This window comes from Protopterus annectens, chromosome 8.part1 (assembly GCF_019279795.1).
Source record: "Protopterus annectens isolate FY-2018-M chromosome 8.part1, PAN1.0, whole genome shotgun sequence".
Taxonomy (NCBI): Eukaryota; Metazoa; Chordata; order Ceratodontiformes; family Protopteridae; genus Protopterus; species Protopterus annectens.
This window is the reverse complement of record NC_056742.1, coordinates 495,218,331-495,240,714: the sequence shown is the minus strand read 5'-3', so window position 1 is coordinate 495,240,714 and position 22,384 is coordinate 495,218,331. Positions and strand designations below refer to the sequence as shown.

At 44.4% G+C, this 22,384-nt stretch overlaps 1 protein-coding gene across 4 annotated transcripts in view; it reads left to right on the top strand.

The window, feature by feature from the left end:
• TANGO6 (transport and golgi organization 6 homolog) overlaps positions 1-22,384 on the top strand; it is a 1,856,125-nt gene that overhangs the window by 369,016 nt on the left and 1,464,725 nt on the right. The window lies entirely within an intron of this gene.

Below are 22,384 nucleotides of genomic sequence, written 5' to 3'. Positions count from 1 at the left end.
ATTGCAGTATGCTGTGAAGGCTGGAAAAGAAAATAACTATTGATCTGAAGTAGTTACTTCATTTATTCTGCAACCTGTGGGTATCAGATCTGACCTCGGATCCGAGCCAGCAGCTTCACTAGCTAAAAGATCCGAGCTCCTAGCTCCTCCCCTACCCATAATCCCCTGCTGCCTACTGTATTACCTCAGATCGAGTTTGCTGCGGCTGAAGCAGCTACTTGTGAAGAGCTCCTTAGGCTTGGTGAGATCGTTACCTTTTTTTTCTCTCTGAGAAAACATCTTTAAATTTAAATTTTTAGTTAGCGTGTGTTGTAGTGTTAATTCCCCTAGTAGAATTAGAGTATTAGACCCCCTTTTCTGTGGTAGTTTTATTCGTAGTCGTTAGCGTTGTGTGTTGTTCCCCTCCCCCCTTAGTGTTTGGGTGTGTGTATCTGTGATGGCTGAAGGGCCCAAGGCCGTTTTTACTAAGTGCTCTGAGTGTGGCCATAAGCTTTCCCCAGCTGATGGCCACACTCAGTGCGTTTTGTGCCTGGGAGTGGCCCATTTATCAACGGCTTGCTAAATTTGTGCAGCCTTTAATCCCCGGGCAATCAGGGATAGGAAGAACAAGCTGATCCTGGCAGGCTTACTTCCCCAGGACTCAGCCTCTTCTTCCTCCCCCTCGAAGGCTCAGGCTGCTACCGTAGTCCTTTAGCTCCCCCGCTCTGCCTGGGACTCAAACTCCCTCTGCTGTGCAGAGTTCAGGGGACTCTAGTGCTTCTGTCTCTAAAGAAAAGAGACATAAAGAGAAAGATAAGCACAGGTCTCATAAAAGGCGGGTTGAGGCTCACCCCTCAGCCCCTCCTTCGAAAGTTGTTAGCTCTCCCTCGAAGGTCTCCGGATCCTCCCCCTCTCGGCTCCGTTTGCCTTGATTCTCGCCGGAGCCAGACGAGGAGTTACCGGTCTATGACTTCCTCTAGGTCAACCAGGAGCCTTACCGACGCGGACATGGATCGGATGATGCGTCGATTCCTGCAGACCCAAATGCAGATGGGGGTGCTCTTGCCTCCCCCCCTCAGGGGTGAAGCGCAGCCCCTTTCTTTGCTCCGATCACTCCTTCTCCGACCCGCTTTAGGGTTTTGGAGTCATCGGATCCGGGCCCTTTCGGAGCCGGGGTTTCATCGGCGCCGATAGCTCCGGTATCTTCGCCGACCATACCCTCGAGCGTGTCGGATCATAGCTCTCGGGGCCGAGCATCGGATCCGTGGGGATTGGTGTGTCTCCGGCGCAGTTTAGGTCGGAGCACACTTCTCTCTCGGATCAGATCGCTTTGGCTCCGACTCCGATCCCTGCTTCGGAGCCGAGGAGACTACTTTCGGAGCCTGGGGAAAGTAGTTCTCCTTCGGCTTTTGAGGTAGTGGAGAGGGTGCTGTCGAGGTCTTCCAGATCCCCGGTTCGGGCCTCGGATCCTCCTACTCCCCCTATGCATGTGGGTCTATCCTCCGTTATCCATCCTATTGGACAGCTTGCTCAAACCCTCCAGTTAGTTCCCTTGGAGGAACAGGACCCCGTGGGCGAGCCCTCCTTGGACAGTCCCACCAAGGAGGTACCTCGCAAATGGCAGTGTAAAAGGAGGCACCTGGACTCCCCTGAGTCCCTCACCACGGACACGGATTTGGATGAAGGGGAAGGTTCCCCAAGGTCACCCCCCTGAGGATGTCTCCTTTGGAGACATCATGGAAATGTTGCGTATTAGAGGGGGGTGGTCTGCCGAAAAACCTTCCTCAGATGAATCGGTGTTTCTGGAGGTGTTTGAGGCAGGCCCGTCTACCTCCTGGGTGTCCCCCCCCGACTGACCCCCTGGTGGACTTAATCACTACCAGGGCGTGGAAAGAGCCCGACACTGTGGATCCAATCCCCAGACATCCCGACAAAGTTCTTAGCCCCCCCCGCAGATAGGCAGTCCTGGGCTAAGGGGTCCCCTGTTGATGCCATGTTGGTGGCGGCCGCCACGAAGAAGGAACTCGCACAGGAGAGTTCCTCGGTCCATCGTCCGGATAAGGAATCTCGGGCGATGGACCCCATTGGGAAGCGGATGTTTGCTTCAGCAACCTTCTCCATAAGGGCACTGAACTATATGGCACACATTATCAGGCTACAGTGAGACTTAATCAAGGAATACGCTGCAGCCCCCTCAGAGTCCATGACGGTCATGGATAAAAGCACATTTGTGACTCGTATGGCCACTCTAAAGTCCATCTCTAACACGTCCATGCGGTTACTCTCTCATGCTACGGAGGGAGCCGCTAGAGCTAGCGGAGCCGGGGTCGTCTTGCGGCGTCACACCTGGCTCCGAGTTTGCGATTTCACGGAACCTTTCAAGGCGCCCTTCACGAATGCACCCTTTGACGGATCTTCGCTTTTTGGCAAGACCATACGCGAGACGCTGGTCCAAAGCAAGAAGGATGGGAAGACGCTGTCTGTCGTCGGGGTCCGCTTCTCGAATCCCCAACGATCCTTTTCAAGGAATCAGAGGGGACAAAAGAAGTTGTGGTTCCGCAAGTCTCAGCAGTCCCATCCGGCTTCGGACCCCTCATCCTCTAGAGGCAGAGGAGGACAAGGTGGCCGCCGGCCCAGAGGCAGAGGGGGGCCGCGTAACTTCGGGTCTAGGGAACCTTTCTCGGACAGGCCCGCACAACAGCCCTGAGGGCTTACCCGGCAATCCCTCTCTGGAGGCAGTCAGGTAGCGTTTATCGGAGCATCTGTCAAATTGGGAGTCCATCACAACAGATCGATGGGTGCTCCGAATCATATCCAGAGGTTACTCCATTCCTTTCATGAACTTACCCCCCAAAGTCAGGCGCCTCCCCGATGTCCCACCCGATCAAAGGGAGGCAGCAGCTTCAGAGGTATCAAAGCTGCTAGGAAAAAGAGCCATCCAGCCCCGTCCCCCCAGACCAGTCCGGATTGGGCTACTACTCCAGGTTCTTTTTGGTGCCAAAGAAGACAGGGACTTAAGACCGATTGTAGATCTCTCCGCCCTGAACCTGTTCGTCCCCAAATAGAAGTTCCGGATGGTCACTCTTCAGTCTATTCTTCCCCCTCTTCGGGAGAACGACTGTATGTGCTCCGTAGACCTCAAGGATGCGTACTACCACATTCTGATGGACAGACAATCCAGGAGGTTTCTCCGCTTCTGGCTGGGAGACAGTCGTTATCAATTCAGGGTTCTCCCGTTCGGCCTCACCTCAGCCCCCAGGGTGTTCACCAAGGTCATGGCAGTGGTTGCAGCCCACCTGAGACTCCAGGGCATTCAGGTGTTCCTGTACCTGGACGACTGGCTCCTTGCCACCCCCAACAGGCATCAACTCTGCGTTGCAAGGGATTATGCTCTAACTCTCGCCCAGAGTTTGGGCATATCAGTGAACCTTCAAAAGTCCTTCCTTCAACCAGTGCAGGTTTTGGAGTTTATAGGGGTCAAATTGGACACTCGCATCTCTCGGGCCCTCCTAACTCCAGACAGGCTGAACAGCTTATCGCATCAGGTCTTAGCCCTTCTTCGAAGCCCAGCTCCTGCAGCGGAGTTATTCTTGAGGGCACTGGGGTCTGTGGCAGCGGCCATCGGTCTCTCTCTTCATGCACGCCTACGGATGAGGATCTTACAGTGGACTCTTCAAGTTCAATGGTCACTAGTGTTTCACCCGCTGAACACCTCTATTCCACTGAGCAGAATTTGCAGGGACTCCCTCCTTTGGTGGCTTCACTCGCGGGAGCTGCGAGAAGGGAGACCCTTTGTAATTCCCCCACCCCAAGCCACGTTGACCACGGATGCTTCTCGCCTCGGGTGGGGGGGGCATTGTTCGGGCAGAACCGTCCAAGGCACGTGGACCCCCATAGAGGCCGCTTTGCATATCAATGTCCTAGAGATGAGGGCGGTGCTTTTGGCATTGCAAGCACTCCACGCCCTTCTCCGTCTAGGGACTGTTGCGATCCAGACAGACAACATGGCGGTAGTCTGGTACATAAACAAACAGGGGGGAACCAGGTCTTATCCCCTCTGCCGAGAGGCTGTGAAAGTGTGGGAATGGGCGATATCCACCAACCGCTTTCTAGTAGCAATGCACATTCCGGGTCGGTCCAGCATATTGGCGGGCAAACTGAGTTGGGTGATTCTCACCCCGTATGAGTGGTCTCTCAATCCTTCAGTTGCGAAGCAGATCTTCTGCGCATGGGGTTGGCCTCGCTGTGATCTTTTCACCTCTCCCCGTCAAACACAAAGTGCAGCGAGTACTTCGCATTACTTCCCCCTTCAGGGGAGACCCCGAGAGACGCTCTGGTGCATGCTTGGCCACCCGGTCTCCTTTATACTTACCCCCCCCTCCCACTTATGACGAAGTTCATTCAGAAAGCACGTTGGCTGGGGAGCAGAGTTATCCTCATAGCCCCATTCTGGCCTCGTCAGATCTGGTTCCCTCATCTGCAGTCTCACAGTATAGTTCCTCCGTGGATCCTGGATCCCATTCCAGATTTCATTTCGCATCTTGCGGGATGCCAAACCCCGAACCTGCTAAACCTCAAGCTGACTGCTTGGTTAATCCAGTTCCTCTGATGGCTAGGACTCCCGGTATCTCATCACCAGTGAAGGCCATTCTGGTGGCGGCCCATAAGCCTGCTACCAGAAAAAGTTACAATAGTAAATAGAAATGTTTTTCCATCTGGGCCGAAGGCAAGGACCTGGATCCATTTACAGTCCCTATTCCAACGATTCTGGATTTTTTGTTGCTAATCTTTCAAAAAGGAGCGAGCGCTTCCACAGTTATGGTGCAGCTAGCAGCCATTTCCCATCTTCATGTGGGAGATGGACTGGGATCTGTAGCATCTTCAAAGATATGTAAAACCTTCTTGAGGGGCATTTTTCTTTTGAAACCACCAGTGAAATCGGTGATTCCTCTATGGGACTTAACTTTAGTCTTACAAGCTTTGACAAGTCCATCTTTTGAGCCTGCCACCTCGGTTCCGTTAAAATTCTTGTCTTGGAAAACAGCCTTTTTAGTGGCTATTACGTCAGCCAGGAGGGTTTCAGAACTCCAAGCCCTGTGCATGAAACCCCCCTACCTCATTTTTCATAAGGATAGAGTGTCTCTTAGGACTAACCCGTCTTTCCTACCAAAGGTGGCTTCAGAGTGAAATATTAACCAATCAATTTACCGGTATTCTTTCCAAATTTTCAGAACAAAGGGGAGTACACATTGCACAAACTGGATGTACACAGGCAACTACGTTTCTACCTGCACAGGACTAAAGATTTTCACAAGTCTGATCAGTTGTTTGTGTCTTTCGCCAAATCAGCTATGAAAAAAGCAATTTCTAAAGTAACCCTAGCTAATTGGATTTCTCAGTGCATAATCCACGGGTATACGTCCTCAGGTAAACCAGTTCCTATGGGAATCCACGCTCATTCAACCCGATCCATTGCTACATCAGCAGCCTTTTGGTCCAGGGTTCCTCTGGACGCCATATGTTCAGCAGCTACTTGGTCCTCTTCTCATACGTTCATTTCCCATTATAAATTGGATATGATTTCGAGGAGTAGGGCTTCCTTTGGCTTCGTGGTGCTTCGGAATATCTTTCTGTAAGGCCACCCAGGGTTATTTTTATAGGTAGCTGGGGACTCTGTCCCACAGGTTGCAGAACAAATGAAGTAACTACTTCAGATAAAGAAGTTATGTACTCACCATAACGTTCCATCTGAGTAGGTACTTCATTTGTCTGCAACTGACCCCCCCCTCCATGCCCCCTAACCATATCGTGATACCTGGTCACCTGAAAAATGTTTTTTTTTTTCATGAGGTTAGGCAGTACTTGATCTTCGGTCAAGGGTGTGAATTTTTGGACTGAGTAAACTCGATCTGAGGTAATACAGTAGGCAGCAGGGGATTGTGGGTAGGGGAGGAGCTAGGAGCTCAGATCTTTTAGCTAGTGAAGCTGCCGGCTCGGATCCGAGGTCAGATCCGATACCCACAGGTTGCAGACAAATGAAGTACCTACTCAGATGGAACGTTATGGTGAGTACATAACTTATTTTTTTGCTTTGTTTTTGACTTGGAGACTGTTGTTTAGTCATAGTAACTTTGTTGGATATTATTTCAATGTCCTTTCCTTCACACTGATTGGTAGGTTGCATACCGTACTCTTTATGTTCCCAAGGTTTTCTGTGAGACATAACCTGATCATCTTGAGGCTGCAGTTACTGCAGATGTAGCATATTTGAAGACAGCATGACCCCTTTGAGTGTATATAGTCCGAATCTACTTCTGTTTGAGCAGACCAGTAATAGATGACATCCTTCCATATCCTATTTTCAGTATCCTTTACCTAAGGGATGTCCTGTCAGTAATAGCTGAATGCCACCATTATACAAAAGCCTTTAGTACTGACAGGCGTCATACAGCACACATATGGTCCCTGCGTATGGCATAGAACATAAAGATGCCATACGGATGCACACACTCGGAACATCTTTGCCACTAGTCCACATCCCATTGTTGAACATCGATCTGAATGCCCTTCTGCTTTGCTGTATACCAAACCATATTTCAGATAAGTTGGGTTGGGGTTTCTTCTCTTTTTTTGTGGTTATTGTGTTCATGTTATTCAGAGAGGGAAAATGTCAATGTGGGAGGCAGATTCCCCATAAAGACAGTCACGACCAATGTCTCTTCAGTTTGGGTTCTTCCCACAATCATGTGCAGTGTTCTGTCTGTCAAATGGCTGTGCCTAAGACCCTTTGTAGTCATCTCTTCTCCGTGTCCCATGCATCTAGACAGCCAACATCTTTAGTTGTTGGCTTAAGGTGCTGTGGTGCCAAGAAGGCAACCAAAAATGCTAGATCTGATTTGGCTGCTGTCTAGCCTGATATCCCTTTTGAGGCTGGTGAAAGCCCAGAGGACAGTACGCTGGTTGCTTTGGATTCCTCTGCTGTGACCTGGTCAGAGGCTGGCAAGGAGCAGACATCTCACACTAGCCTGACATCCCTTTTGAGGCTGGTGAAAGCCCAGAGGACAAGTACGATGGTTGCTTTGGATTCCTCTGCTGTGACCTGGTCAGAGGCTGGCAAGGAGCAGACTTCTCTCACATCCTTGGAGGCTTTTCAAGCATCTTTATGATTGGGGGGGGGGGGTTTGGCTGGTTACAGCCAAATGACAAAGGTTGGTTCCACAGATCTTAGTGAAGGAGGAGATTCCTGCAACCATTATTGAGTCACACCAGGGATCTGACCCTCCGAGGGTAGTTTGAGCAGATGTCCCACAGAAAAAGAAACAAAAAACAAAGCATAGTTCCCCTGTTGTTAAGGATCCCTAATGTGAATGGCAGGATTTCATCTCGGGGTTTATTTAATGCTTTGATGGCCTTGAAGCCTTCTCAAGGGGTCTCTGTTTCTGCTTCTCCCTGGTCTTCTACTCCACTCAAGAAGCCTATAGAATTGGATTCCTCAGATAAAGACCTGGACTCTGGGAAGAATCTTTGGCTTACTGTTTACAAATCCCTTCCCCTTTGAGCTACAATTCAGAGGATGAGGACTCCATAAACCAAGATTTCCTCCTGAAGGAGCTCTCTTTTGGGCATACTGTTGCCCATAAGATGGATTATTTTTAGTGGGATTGTTCACAAGTGTGTGAAATTCAGTAAAGCTATTATGAGTGCCTATCAATGGATCTCCAAAGCCATCTGCTGTCCCTCTTGTTCTGACTGCCCTTCTGGACACTTTCTTTGCAGAGTCTATAGCCCCTGACTCTCAGCCCCCTACACCTAAGAAGCCGGATAGATTCTGTAAAATGCTTGAGGAGTTCAAATTTCTTTATAAATGCCATAATGCTGAACCTTCTGTAGTGTTAGTCTCCTGTGACAAACCAAGTTATTACCCTCTGCCAAGTGTTTTCCTTCTGCTAAGGTTAGTAGGGATATGGAAAGGCTGACCAAGGATGTCTGCACTACTGCTACTTTATCCTTTAGGGCTATTAGCTTCCAGATAGCTATGAGCAGGTATGTCTTGGCTGTCTTTTCTCAGGTTTCTAAGATGGCTTCTGACCTTCCTAATTCCGAGGAGAAAGCTTTGTCCCTGTCCCTGTTGGGTTCTGCTTCTTCACTCTGTCAAATACAGCTGCGAAGGTTGCATGTCACTCTGTCAAATGCAGCTGTGACGGTTGCATGTCACTCTGTCAAATGCAGCTGTGACGGTTGCATGTCACTCTGTCAAATGCAGCTGCGACGGTTGCATGTCCCTCTGTCAGATGCAGCTGCGACGGTTGCATGTCACTCTGTCAAATGCAGCTGTGATGGTTGCATGTCATGCTGTCAAATGCAGCTGTGATGGTTGCATGTCACTCTGTCAAATGCAGCTGTGATGGTTGCATGTCATGCTGTCAAATGCAGCTGCGACGGTTGCATGTCACTCTGTCAAATGCAGCTGTGACGGTTGCATGTCACTCTGTCAAATGCAGCTGCGACGGTTGCATGTCACTCTGTCAAATGCAGCTGTGACGGTTGCATGTCCCTCTGTCAAATGCAGCTGTGAAGGTTGCATGTCACTCTGTCAAATGCAGCTGCGACGGTTGCATGTCCCTCTGTCAGATGCAGCTGTGAAGGTTGCATGTCACTCTGTCAAATGCAGCTGCGACGGTTGCATGTCCCTCTGTCAGATGCAGCTGTGATGGTTGCATGTCACTCTGTCAAATGCAGCTGCGACGGTTGCATGTCCCTCTGTCAAATGCAGCTGCGACGGTTGCATGTCCCTCTGTCAGATGCAGCTGTGATGCAGCCGATGCCTCTTCCAGGGCTGCAGCCTTCGGTTTTGTTATGAGGCATTATTGTTGCCTAGCCCTTCGGTTTTGTTATGAGGCGTTATTGTTGCCTAGCCCTTCGGTTTTGTTATGAGGCGTTATTATTGCCTAGCCCTTCGGTTTTGTTATGAGGTGTTATTGTTGCCTAGCCCTTCGGTTTTGTTATGAGGCGTTATTGTTGCCTAGCCCTTCGGTTTTGTTATGAGGCGTTATTGTTGCCTAGCCCTTCGGTTTTGTTATGAGGCGTTATTATTGCCTAGCCCTTCGGTTTTGTTATGAGGCGTTATTGTTGCCTAGCCCTTCGGTTTTGTTATGAGGCGTTATTGTTGCCTAGCCCTTCGGTTTTGTTATGAGGCATTATTGTTGCCTAGCCCTTCGGTTTTGTTATGAGGCGTTATTGTTGCCTTGTCTTCAGGCTTTGCCTAATGACGTTAAGGCCAAACTTTTAGATTCTTCTTTGGACAATAAAATTCTTTTGTGTCCACTGCTGCTGAACTTTTCAAGTCTGTCCAGGACATGGGCAAAACCTTGCAGGCGCTGAAACACATTTTTGCTTCTTCTATTCCCACATTTCACAGGAATTATCCCTCTAAGTCTGCATTTGTTTGTAGGCATTCTCGCCTTTCTCCTAAGGGCAAGAAGGGTTCCAGGCATGTCTCCCCTGCTAACTCTGCTTAGACTCCTGCCACCCAGAAATCTGCTTTCCAGGACAAGCCTTGTTCTGTTTAACAGTTTGCTTCCTTCTTCTCTTGGCCAAATTCCCTTGTCCCTCTGTCTCTTCCAAATTGGCTACAGATGACTTTCAGCTTCCTTGGAAACAGCTCTCTCATTTCCCATTGGTTCTTCACACTCCTTTGGCTCAAGGTACCATTCAAATCATGTCCAGATCACTGCACAAGTGAGGAAGGAGTTTTATTACAGGATGCTTTTGGTCCCTTGAAAAGAGGGCACATGGAGACCAGTTCTGGAACTTTCCAGGTTGAACACCTTCCTTAAAATTCATTCATTTTGGATGTTATCTCTTCAGACATTATTTTCTGTTCTTTTACACCAGGCCTTTTGCATACCTTCACATGCCCATCTGTCCCCTCTTCAGGAATTTTTTTATGTTTCTTTGTCTGTTCCTTGCATTTTCAGTTCTCTACTTTGCCCTTTGGCCTCTGTACTGCCCCAAGTGTATTCACAAAATGCCTCGCTTCTGTCATTGCTTTTTGCAGAGTTTTGAGAAGTTCAGATTTTTCCGTCTAGATGATCATCTTATTCAAGCTTCCTCCCCCAACTCTCTGCTTCAAGATGTCAAGTTTACTACTTCCATGTTACAGAGTCTGGGGTTCACTATAAACTTTCAGGAATCAGTCCTGATACCTTCCTAGGATCATAGTTCCTTGGCTGCAGACTTCAGACAGTTCCCATGCTGGCATCTCTAATTGCCTTTTTCCGATCCCTTCTTCCTGTGGCAGCTGTCATCACCAGGGAATTTCTCAGGGTTCTTGGGTTCATGGCTTACACTATTCCCATGCTCCATTTTGCCAGGCTCCATATGACGAAACTTCAGTGGTACGTCAAGTCAGTGTGGCTTCAATATCGTCACCCTCTGGACTTCGCAGTACCTTTCCTTCCTCTTCTAAAGCTCAAGCTTTAGTGATGGATTCATCAACTTTCTCTCAACCCAGGGCTTTCTTTTCAGGGTGTACTTCCCACTGCAGACCTCTTTTCAGATGCCTCAGACAGGGGTCGGGTGCCCCCTGTGGCCTGCTAATGGTTCATGGTCTCAGGCCTCCTCATCAGAGGTTAGACCACATCAGCATAATGGAGATGACGTCTTTGCTTTTTGCTTTGCAAGCCTTTCATTCTGTCTTTCATCCCGGTCCCCTCAAAGTTTCGCAGACAATACCATAGTGATGTGGTATGCCAGAAAGCAGGGGGGCACAAAGTCCTAGACCCTTTGAACAAGTCCATTATACAAGCTCACAAATGGATGCTTCACAGAGAGGTGTTCCTGGACATTGTCTATTTTTGTGGGGTATTCTTCAGATAGATCTTTTTGCCTCCTGTCTGAACAGACAACTTCCTGTGTTCTGTTCCACAGTCTGAAGTCCTCTGGCTTGGAAAGTGGACAGCCTATCTTTCCCTTGAAAGGGGATGTTTCTGTATGCCCCCCTTCCTCTGTTCTGTATATGATCAAGTAGGACTGTCCCAAAATCTTGATGGTGACTCCCTTTTGGCCCAGACAGCATTGGTCACCCCCTTCTTTCTCATTTGCCCAGGGACAATTATCACAAGTTACCTCACAGTGTTTATCTTCTCACACAAGACAAGGGTTCTCCCATCTGTCCTCATATGTCCACTCTTCAAATGACACAGTGGGTAATAGGGTTTTGATCACTTTCAGCACCTCTTTTCCTGAGTATAAGCTTTGGGTTCTGCAGGTTGCCAGGAAACTCCCTAACAGTAAATCATGCATGTCCAAATGGAAGTGATTTTCTGTCCGGTGTCTCTCTTGTCATCATATGTGGTTCTCTGTTATTTGTGTGATCTGCCCCATGCTGGGTTCGCATATTCGTCAGTTAATGCTGACCTGTCACCAGTTTCTTCTTGTCTGCCCTTGAATCCTCCTCATGTCTAAATTTGAGGTCAGACAGTTTTTTAAAGGCTTCCTTCATATCAGGGCTCCCAGGAAGCCTATTCCATTTTCCAGGGACCTCAATTTTATACTTGAACATTGACCCTGGCTCGTTTTGAACCTGCTTCTTCAACTTCCTTACAACATTATACTTGGAAGACTGTTCTTTTGCTCTCATTTCAGCCAAGAGGGTGTCTGAACTTTAGGCTGTTATGGCTATTCCTCCTTTCTTAGTTTTGCACAGAGACGAGGGTCTCTCTTCACACTAATCCTTCTGTTATGGTGGTCAGGTTGTTATGGCAATTCCTCCTTTCTTAGTTTTGCACAGAGACGAGGGTCTCTCTTCACACTAATCCTTCTGTTATTCCTTTTCTTAGTTTTGCACAGAGATGACAGTCTCTCTTCACACTAATCCTTCTGTTATGGTGGTCAGGCTGTTATGGCTATTCCTCCTTTCTTAGTTTTGCACAGAGACAAGGGTCTCTTTTCACACTAATCCTCCTGTTATGCCTCAAGTGGTCACTGCCAAGGTGGTCACTGACTTGTCCCTTAATCAGTCTATTTATCTCCTTCCTTTTTTCCTTTTATGCAGTTCCGCAGTTTACCAGTGCGAAGGTTCTTCACACCTTGGATTTGCACAGACAGCTTAGATAATATTTGGATAAAACTAAAGATTGATTGTAAATAAGTTGTTGAGTCTTCCACGAAACACACAGGATTCTTGGCTGAATTCCACTCTCTTTATTAAACCATAAAATGAAAGGAGATAAGCGCTTTCGCGTGCCACCTGCACGCTTCTTCAGATCTATCATACTGCATTACTCTGGTCCTTACATACAAAGTGCATATTGCCTAATTGATCTAATTAATCAATTATATGTTTAACATTCAGTGCTCTTCAATTTAAAGAAATATGTATACTAGCACCCAACATACTAAAAGTCAGACCATTCAAAATGCATTCAAAATACAATAGTATAGGCATAAACACTTCCAAATTTTTTATGACATCTTCTAAACCTTAAAACTATATACACGTGTTCTATACTAACTAACTAATAAAAACCATGAACAATGGTGATTCAGTTTCATTCATATATATGTTATACACTTCTCTTAAAACATTTTGAAGCTTTCTTTGAAGCACGAATGATATAATGAAAATATCTAAATGCATAAATTACATATAAACATTATAAAAATGCTTTCATAACCTAATCATCATGAAAGACTAATGCTAATACACTAAATCTAGCTACAATGGTGTCGCATTAAAATAAGCGTTAGGTGTTTAAAGGAACGCTTACGCTAAAATATGTCTATACATAAATATTAAAAATATTTTTTACTTATAATAATAAGTCAAATATCGAATTGAGTTACTATTAAATAGCGAAATGATACATTTTAAATCTAAAACATTATGAGAGTGAAACATTTTTTTCAATCAGTAGCATAAAAACTGCCTATTATATAAAACTAAAAAATTTTCATAGATTGTACAAACAATTAATAGACACAATTCATTGATGTTGTTATTGGGATAACTCATGAAATTGTGTTATATTTTGATATGATGTATAAATCTGAAGTGATAGTAGAGTAAAGACTCATTCAATAACTAATAAAAACATAGATATAAAACTAAATAAATAAATAAATGAATTGAATGAATGGCAATGTGAACTAAAGTTCACTCTGATAGACAATAATGATATGCTGATGTGCTGGCAAATCAGTTATGAGACTTATGAATTTCTTCATATAGATGATCCTTTGATTCCATGTTTAAAAGGATTACCTAAGATCCATAAGAATGTACATCCTATTCCTATGCTCCCGATTGTGTCTGGCAAAGGATGGGCTACTTCCACCATTTCAGTTTTCATTGAGAAAGTATTGAGACCAGTAGTGGATAGTATACCAGTTATTCTTAAAGATACCTATCAACTACTTAATGATATAGAGCAGATAAAACAAGATTGGTTTGAAAAAGAAGACATCCTATTGATAACATTGGATGTTAAGAACCTTTTCACCTGCATACCGAATGATTACAGCATACAGCCTATTAGAGAATTAATGGTAATTGAGACTCTACTTTTTCAAATAATAGACAAATACTCATCTGCCAGCTTTTAGAGTTGGTTTTGCAAAATAATGTTTTTCTATTCAACAAAAAGCACTACTTACAGACATGGGGTGTCGCCATGGGCACCCCATGTGCTAATACTTATGCCAACTTGGTTGTGCATTTTTGGGAAAAACAACATCTATTTAATAGTGATTGGGCCCACAGAGTAAAATTATACAGGAGGTTTGTTGACGATGTGATAATAGTATGGGAAGGTACATTCACAATATTTCAGGAGTTTCTGAGGTATCTTGAGTCTACCACAGAATTCCTAAGATTTACAGCAGAATACTCAAAGGATACTATAAACTTTTTGGACGTCACTATTAAATTTAATCATGATAAGAAATTGGTCTCATCATTATATAGGAAATCGTGTTGGAAGAACACTATATTAAGTTACAACAGTATGCATCCTAGGTATGTCTTCTCGGGTATCATTAAGAGTCAATACATTAGATTGACCAGATTGTGTAGAGACAAAGATGTGTTAATGAAGGAAGCAGAGTAGCTAGAGACCCTATTTTTAAACAGGGGATATGATGCTAATTTAATTAGACACATTAAGAATACTACATTAGGTATAGATGGAATTAATGATAGGCATAGCCCACATGGGAGTAATATACATTATTTGAAACCTTCAAGTGTTAATAATAGATTAAGATACACTATGAAATACACTAATGATATTGTTGAACTCAAAAAAATCATTGCCAAACACTGGAACGTCTTAACAATGGATGAACATATTAGAAGCTTAGTTGGCGACAAACCCCAATTCTTATTCAGGAATTGTAATAATCTTAAATTAATTTTTAATTTTGATGACAATAACACCAAACATATTTTGCCAATGAATCCACACATGAAAGGGACTTTTCCCTGTGGTAAATGTAACATGTGCCAGTACATCACACATGTACAAACATTTGAACTTTCATCAGGGTCCTTCAGATTTGAGCCCAAAAAATATGCAGACTGCAATACCATGAATTTGATATATCTAGCCACATGTAAACAATGTGACGCATTTTACATAGGTTTAACTAAAAGAAAGTTTAAAGAAAGAATTTACAATCACATTTATGACATCAGAAAAAAGAATGATTTAAATGCGTTGGCAAGACATATTAATATTCACACGGAACACAGTTTTGGCTTTAGAGTGCTACAGGTTGTTGCACCCAGTATAAGACAAGGGGATAATATGAATTACTTGGCGAGATTGGAATTACAATGGATATTTAGGACCAAGGCACATATACCACCAGGTTTGAATCAGCATATTTCCCCGAGACCTATTTTAGAGGCTTGGGAAGAGAAGTAGAGTATTATAGTCTCTATATAGTTTTTGAACAAATCATTTGAATAGTTCATTAAATTTCCATGTTATTGTCTATCAGAGTGAACTTTAGTTCACATTGCCATTCATTCAATTCATTTATTTATTTATTTAGTTTTATATCTATGTTTTTATTAGTTATTGAATGAGTCTTTACTCTACTGTCACTTCAGATTTATATTTATACATCATATCAAAATATAACACAATTTCATGAGTTATCCCAATAATAACATCAATGAATTGTGTCTATTAATTGTTTGTACAATCTATGAACATTTTTTAGTTTTATATAATAGGCAGTTTTTATGCTACTGATTGAAAAAAATTTTTCACTCTCATAATGTTTTAGATTTAAAATGTATCATTTCGCTATTTAATAGTAATTCAATTCGATATTTGACTTATTATAAGTAAAAAAATATTTTTAATATTTATGTATAGACATATTTTAGCGTAAGCGTTCCTTTAAACACCTAACGCTTATTTTAATGCAACACCATTGTAGCTAGATTTAGTGTATTAGCATTAGTCTTTCATAATGATGAGGTTATGAAAGCATTTTTATAATGTTTATATGTAACTTATGCATTTAGATATTTTCATTATATCATTCGTGCTTCAAAGAAAGCTTCAAAATGTTTTAAGAGAAGTGTATAACATATATATGAATGAAATTGAATCACCATTGTTCATGGTTTTTATTAGTTAGTTAGTATAGAACACGTGTATATAGTTTTAAGGTTTAGAAGATGTCATAAAAAATTTGGAAGTGTTTATGCTTATACTATTGTATTTTGAATGCATTTCGAATGGTCTGACTTTTAGTATGTTGGGTGCTAGTATACATATTTCTTTAAATTGAAGAGCACTGAATGTTAAACATATAATTGATTAATTAGATCAATTAGGCAATATGCACTTTGTATAGAAGGACCAGAGTAATGCAGTATGATAGATCTGAAGAAGCGTGCAGGGGGCACGCGAAAGCGCTTATCTCCTTTCATTTTATGGTTTAATAAAGAGAGTGGAATTTAGCCAAGAATCCTGTGTGTTTCGTGGAAGACTCAACAACTTATTTACAATCAATATTTTTCTTTACTTGTGGCTGTTGAGTCTTTGGGAGGTATAAGACACTTCTTTGCTTGTTGATAAAACTAAAGATCTAATGATGTCAGTTTTCATTCATTCCTCAACTAATGGGTTTGGATCTGACTCAGCTGTAACAGTAAATTGTGACCTCCAAAGACTCTTGAGTTCCTCCCCTACCATAATGCAACGATCCCTAACATCCCTCAGATCTTGTTTGCCGCTTTCCCTTCTAGATGTGGTTGCCTTCAGCTCTTGAGTGTAGATTAGGAGATGAGTCTTTTTTGGCATATTTCTTATTTAAAACTACTTATTTAATTTCTAATTTTATTTTCAAGTTACTAATGCTGATATTTTTATATTTCACACACCTTTGAATGTACCCTTTTCCTACCATTGTTGGTACGCCTAGTCTTCCTTCTCTAATCCAGCCTGTTGTTTTAGAGTCCTCAGATCAGAGTGTTCCAGGTATGCATGGCTTTTATCCGAAGGCAGCACTTTCTTTGGATCCAAATACTGCTCTGAGTGTACCGGCTCCAACATGCTCGGAGCCAGATAGGTTCATAGTCATTTGCTAGGCTAACAACCACAAGGGCATTTTTAAGCCTAGCCATGCATCCCAAACCTCTGACAACTTCTGATACCCTTGGTAAGTGTAAGCAGGGATTTGGGAGATGAAACATTTACAAGCAGGGGCCTGGGAGATGAACCATTTACAGATTGCCTGTGTAAAGTAGAGACATGGGTACCAGACTAGGGATGAATTTCTTGTTCCCCATCCAGTTGTCCAAGTTGCACTTGAATTGGGTTAGGGAGGAACTCTGCTTCACATGGATGTTCTGTAGATAGGGTGGTCTCTGGGATACATACCTGTCTCTCCAGCCAGTCCCGTTTATATCACAGGCAAGGTTTAAGTCTTTAGAACAGGTAATTTTTGTGCTGTTTTGTGGATATGCAGGAGGTCCATCAGAGTGGGGGTCTGACAATCCCTGTATGCCAGGCACAGATCTCCCCTCAAAAGCCTATAGGAGACAGAATACAGGGTTAGGGCCTTGAGGCGGTCTGCATAGATCATTTTACTTATGCCCTGCATTCTTTCAGTGAGGAACCTCTGGACATTCCAATTGTTGGAAACGCCTAGTTAGGTACATATCAAAAGGGGCATTGTACTCAGTGATAGGTGTGATGAATGCCGAATACAGTGAAACAATGACTTCCTTGGACTTAAGATGCCATACCTTTGTTTATAAGTTATGCAACATAGAATCATTTCCTCACTATTGTAGACACGTGATGGTCAAAGGCTAGATTACCATTATGTGAGTCCCTGACTACTTGGTCAACTCTTAAGGGGTGTGTTGTCAATATGATAGTTACCAGGGGTGGATGACTTCCCAAAATATACTATTATGCATTTCTTGGCATTTAGTTTTAGTCCATGGCTCTGACACCAGTTGTTTGTCTGTCAGCCCCTCCTGGAGAACATTTGTGTCAGTGTGGGATTCAGTGACAGCTCCTAATTTCCAATCATCTGCAAATGTAGTCTGCCAGAGACCACTGACATTGGCCATGACTTCAGAGAAGTAAATGCCAAAAAAGAGTGGTCCAAGGACTGATCTCTGAGGGACTCCACTTGTGACTGGCCTTTTTGTAGAGGTGGACTCCCCCAATTCTAACTGCATGGGTCCTGTCTGTGAACCAGGTGGCTATCCATCGGGTGACGTATGACTTTGTGCCAAACCTCTTGAGTTTGACAACAATGCCGAGTGAGGTATTGTCAGAAGCCTTGGCCAGGTCAAGGTAAGTAGTGTGAACCATTTTTCCATCATCCATTGGTTTGGTTATCTTCTCAAAGAAGTCCACCAGGTTGAGTAGGCATGATCTGCCCTTGACTGTACCAAACTGGGTTGGGTCCAGTGTCTGGAGGATTACTGTATCTCTGTTGATCATTTCCATGGCTTTACATATAAGACTAGTAAGACTTATGGGTCTGTGGTTTCCAGGGTCTGTAGATGGCCCACCTTTGTGCAGAGGGATGACTGTTGCTGTTCTCCATTCATAAGGTAAGAAGCCTGTTTGGAGACTGCAGTTAAGTAGTAATTCCAGATGCTTTGATAGGTCATGTTTCATACTGTTTATAAGGCATCCTGGGATATTGTCTTGGCCCAATGACACAGTGTTCTTGGTCTTAGAAAGAGCAGTAAAGACCTGTTCCCTAGTGATAGAAGGGGGAGTTATATTTGATGGTATTCCCTAAGGGAAGATTGAGAGGGGAGAGAGGGTTTAAGTTGGAGATGAATTTATCATACAGCAGGTTTGCTATTATCTTCTGGCTCGGTATAGGTGCCTCCATTTACAATGAGCTCTGCACACAATTGTGTATTGCTTTTGAGGTTGCGAACATAGCTAAAGAATGGTTTGTGGCTGTCATTGATCTAGGAGGCCAAACTTACCTCAAATTTGTCTTTGGTAGACTATTTGTCCTCTGGGGTGTTTGTTCAGTTTGATGAGAGTGCTTTTATCCCACTGGTTGCTGCACCTCATAATTTTTGCCCTGATTTTCTTTTTTCTGTTCTACTGCCTGTATGACTAGATGACTAGCCTAGATGACAGTCGGAGCTGAAGCATCCCTGTCGGATCCGGGAGGTTGGAGTCAACTCTGGGGTTTTTAGAGCTGTCTCTTCCTCTCTTAGCCTTGGCATTCGTCAGCTCAGCTCCGACACCCACCTCAGGTGGGTGGTTCTCAGAGAGGTAGGAGGTGATGGGCCAGAAACTTGCTTTCTCAGCTCCATTGCCTTCCTTCTGTCTGGAGTGATCTGTCTTTGAGGTTGTGAAGAAAGTGCTCTCTGCTCCAGCAGGACAGGTGAGTCCTACCCCCTCGGATCCACCCTCTACTTCTCAGATGACTTAGTACCATGTGCCTCCACATTCTACCCCACAGGGACAGCCATGAGGGTATCCTAATCTCTTCTGATACTTCATCGGACCACCCCATTGAGGACGTTCCTCGGAAGAGAAAGTGCAAAAGGAGGCACTTGGAATCTTCTCTAGGGTCAGTCACTGAGGACACTGATTTAAAAGGGGAGGGGTCCCCAAAATCACTACCCAATGTAGGGTCAGTCACTGAGGACACTGATTTAAAAGAAGGAGCGGGGCCCCCAAAATCACTACCCAATGTAGGGTCAGTCACTGAGGACACTGATTTAAAAGGAGGAGAGGGGCCCCAAAATCACTACCCAATGTAGGGTCAGTCACTGAGGACACTGATTTAAAAGGGGAGGGGTCCCCAAAATCACTACCCAATGTAGGGTCAGTCACTGAGGACACTGATTTAAAAGGAGGAGAGGGGCCCCCAAAATCACTACCCAATGTCTCATTTGGATTGAGATCCTTTAACAGAAGGGTGGGTGGTCTTCCCAACACCCTTCTTTTGAGGAGTCAGTATTTCTGGAGGCCTTTGGAGATGGCTAGTTCTGCCTCCTGGGTTACTCCACTCACCCATGAGCTCATTGATTTGGTCTCTAGCATACTTCTCAACCTCTTAGAGCAAGAAATCTGGACAAAGCCATAAATAAAATAGGACAAAGGCCCAAAAATAGGGACAGTTTTTAAATATCACTCTTCCAAACTTAATTTGATAGAATAACAGGTTTTGCATTAGCATGAATTTTCTGAAGGGTATGAAGTCTGGAATTCAAATGTCTGTCATTATTTTCTAACTTTAATCTTTAATAATTTGCAACTAATTTGCCATAAAAACCACAATTTTATGAAAAATGGACCAAAAATATGAGGCAGAAATCTGGACATTCTGTGAAAATGTATACAGTTGAGAGGTATCGTCTCTAGGCGGGCATGGAAGGAACCCGATGCAGTTGAGACAATCCCCAAGAGACCAGACTGGATTCTGGCTCCACCAGTAGGAAGAGAATTTTGGGTTAAAGAGGTGCCAGAAGATGCCGTGGTTGTGGCACAGCTATGAAAAAGGAACTTGCAGAACAGAGTTCCACTGTCCATCCTAACAAAGAGTCTAGGGTGATTGACAAATTTGGGTCACGTGTTTATGCTTCAGCGACCTTGCACTCAGATCGCTGAACTATCTGTACATTTTATGAGACTTCAGAGACATTTGATTAAAGAGCTATTGAAATCTCTTTCAGGAACTGAAACTGCTGAGACTCTATCTTCAGTAGTCTCTCATTTGGCTACCCTACAAGCTATATCTAATTTATCCATGAGGCTTATCTCTAATGCTGCAGAAGGTGCCTCTAGGGCCACAGTTTCAGGTATTTCCATCTGATGCACCTGTGTGATTTTGCAGAGCCTTCAAGTTCTCGTTTGTCAATGCTCTGTTTGACGGCACTTCTTTGTTTGGTCCCACAATGAAGGACACACCCTCCAGCTGTGAAAAAGATGGAAAGACCCTGTCTGCAGTGGGCGTGCATTTTCTGACCCCTCAAAGGACCTTTCCCAGGAATCAATGGGGAGGTGAAAAAATATGGTTCAGAAAGTGCCAGGGTCCTTTCCAGGACACACGTGGAGATAATTCACCCAGAGGCAGGGGGGGTGCTATAATGGAAGGCACAGGAAGCCCACAAAACCAGGGTTCTGGAGATTCTTTTTCTGACAGACCCTTTCAGCGCTCCTGAAAGAAAGCTCAATTGCCCACCTCTGGAGGCAGTCAGGGGTCACTTATCCCAACACCAGAGAGCATGGCTAGATGTAACAAAAGTCAATTGGGTGCAGGGAATTATTTCCACAGGTTATATAATTCCCTTTTCCCTACCTCCTGCATTGCTAAGAACATTCCCTGATGTTCCACCCAATCAGAGGAGAGCAGCAGCTGTAGAAATCCACATGCTGCTGAGATAAGAGAGTCACCCAAGAGGTCCAACCACACCAAATAGAATCCAGAACTTACTCAAGATTCTTGTAGTGCAAAAGAAAACAGTGCACTTGAGGCCAATTTTCAGTCTCTGTGTATTGAACTAGTCAGAGCAACACACAAAGTTCTGGATGGTCACAGTTCAGTCTGTTCTGCCCTTTCGCGGCAGGGACTACTGGATGTGCCCGATAGACCTTCAGGATGCCTACTATCACATAATGATGAACAGAAAATCTAGAAGGTACTGACGTTTCCTTCTGGAAACTGATCACTATCAGTTCAAAGCACTGTCCTTTGGCCTCACCACAGTCCCCAGGGTGTTCAAGTGCATGTCAGTGGTAGCAGCTCAGTTGAGACTGCAGGGATTATGAGTGTTTCCATATCTAGATGACTGGCTCATTACCGCCACAACCAGGCATCAAGTGATAGAAGTATGCGATCAGGTACTGTAGGCTTGTTTACATCTCAGAATAACCTTAAATTGACAAGTCACACTTAGAACCGACCCAAACATGGAGTTCATAGGGGATGTGTTCAACACGGTGTCTTCCTCTTTCAGGAGTACAAATGATAAGGATGTAGGTCAGGAGAAGAATTTGCAGTGTCAGAATTTTAGCCCAATTGATTCTACAGGTCCTGGGCTCAGTGTCAGCGGCAATAATTTCAGTTCCTTTAGCGAGATTCTACATGAGAGTTCTACACTAGATGTTAGCAATACAGTGGTCAGTGCTTTCTCGACCCATGCCAGTGAAGATCAGAATAACTCAAGTATGCAAAAAATATCTTTCCAGGTGGATACAGTCGCAACAAGTACTACAAGGCTGTCCTTTCATCCTCCCTTAGCCCAAGGCAATAGTGACCATGAATGTTTCCTAGATTGGGTGGGGAGGGCATTTTCTGAGGAAAACAGTCCAAGGCACTTGGTTCCCGGAAGAGGCCAACATGCATATCAATGCTTTGGAGATGAAAGCGGTGCTTTCGATGTTTGCAGACATTCAAAGACACTCTCCCTCTCGGAACAGTTGCATTTCAGACAGACATGTCAGTAGTTTGGTACATCAACAAACAAGGAGGAACCAGATCGTATCCCCTGTATCAAGAAGCCCTTAGAGTATGTCAGTGAGTGATATCTTCCAACTGCTTTCCAATAACAATGCATATTCCAGGGAAGTCTAATGTGGTAGCAGACAAACTGAGCAGGTCCGTCTTACTACCTAACAAGTGGCCTCTCAACAACAAAGTGACGGATATGATTCTCAGTCAGTGGGGCAAGCCTTGCTGTGATCTTATTTGTCTCCCCTAAACAACAACTGCGGCAGCTTTTTTGCCCTTTTCCCCCCACCGGGGGAATCATCAAGGGATGCTCTACTCCACAACTGGCCCCCTCCGGTCTTCTGTATGCTTACCCTCCAACCCCTCCCAATTCCTGCAGAAAGCAGTATGTCTGAAGAGCAACGTCATCCTCATTGCACTTTACTGGCCTTGACAG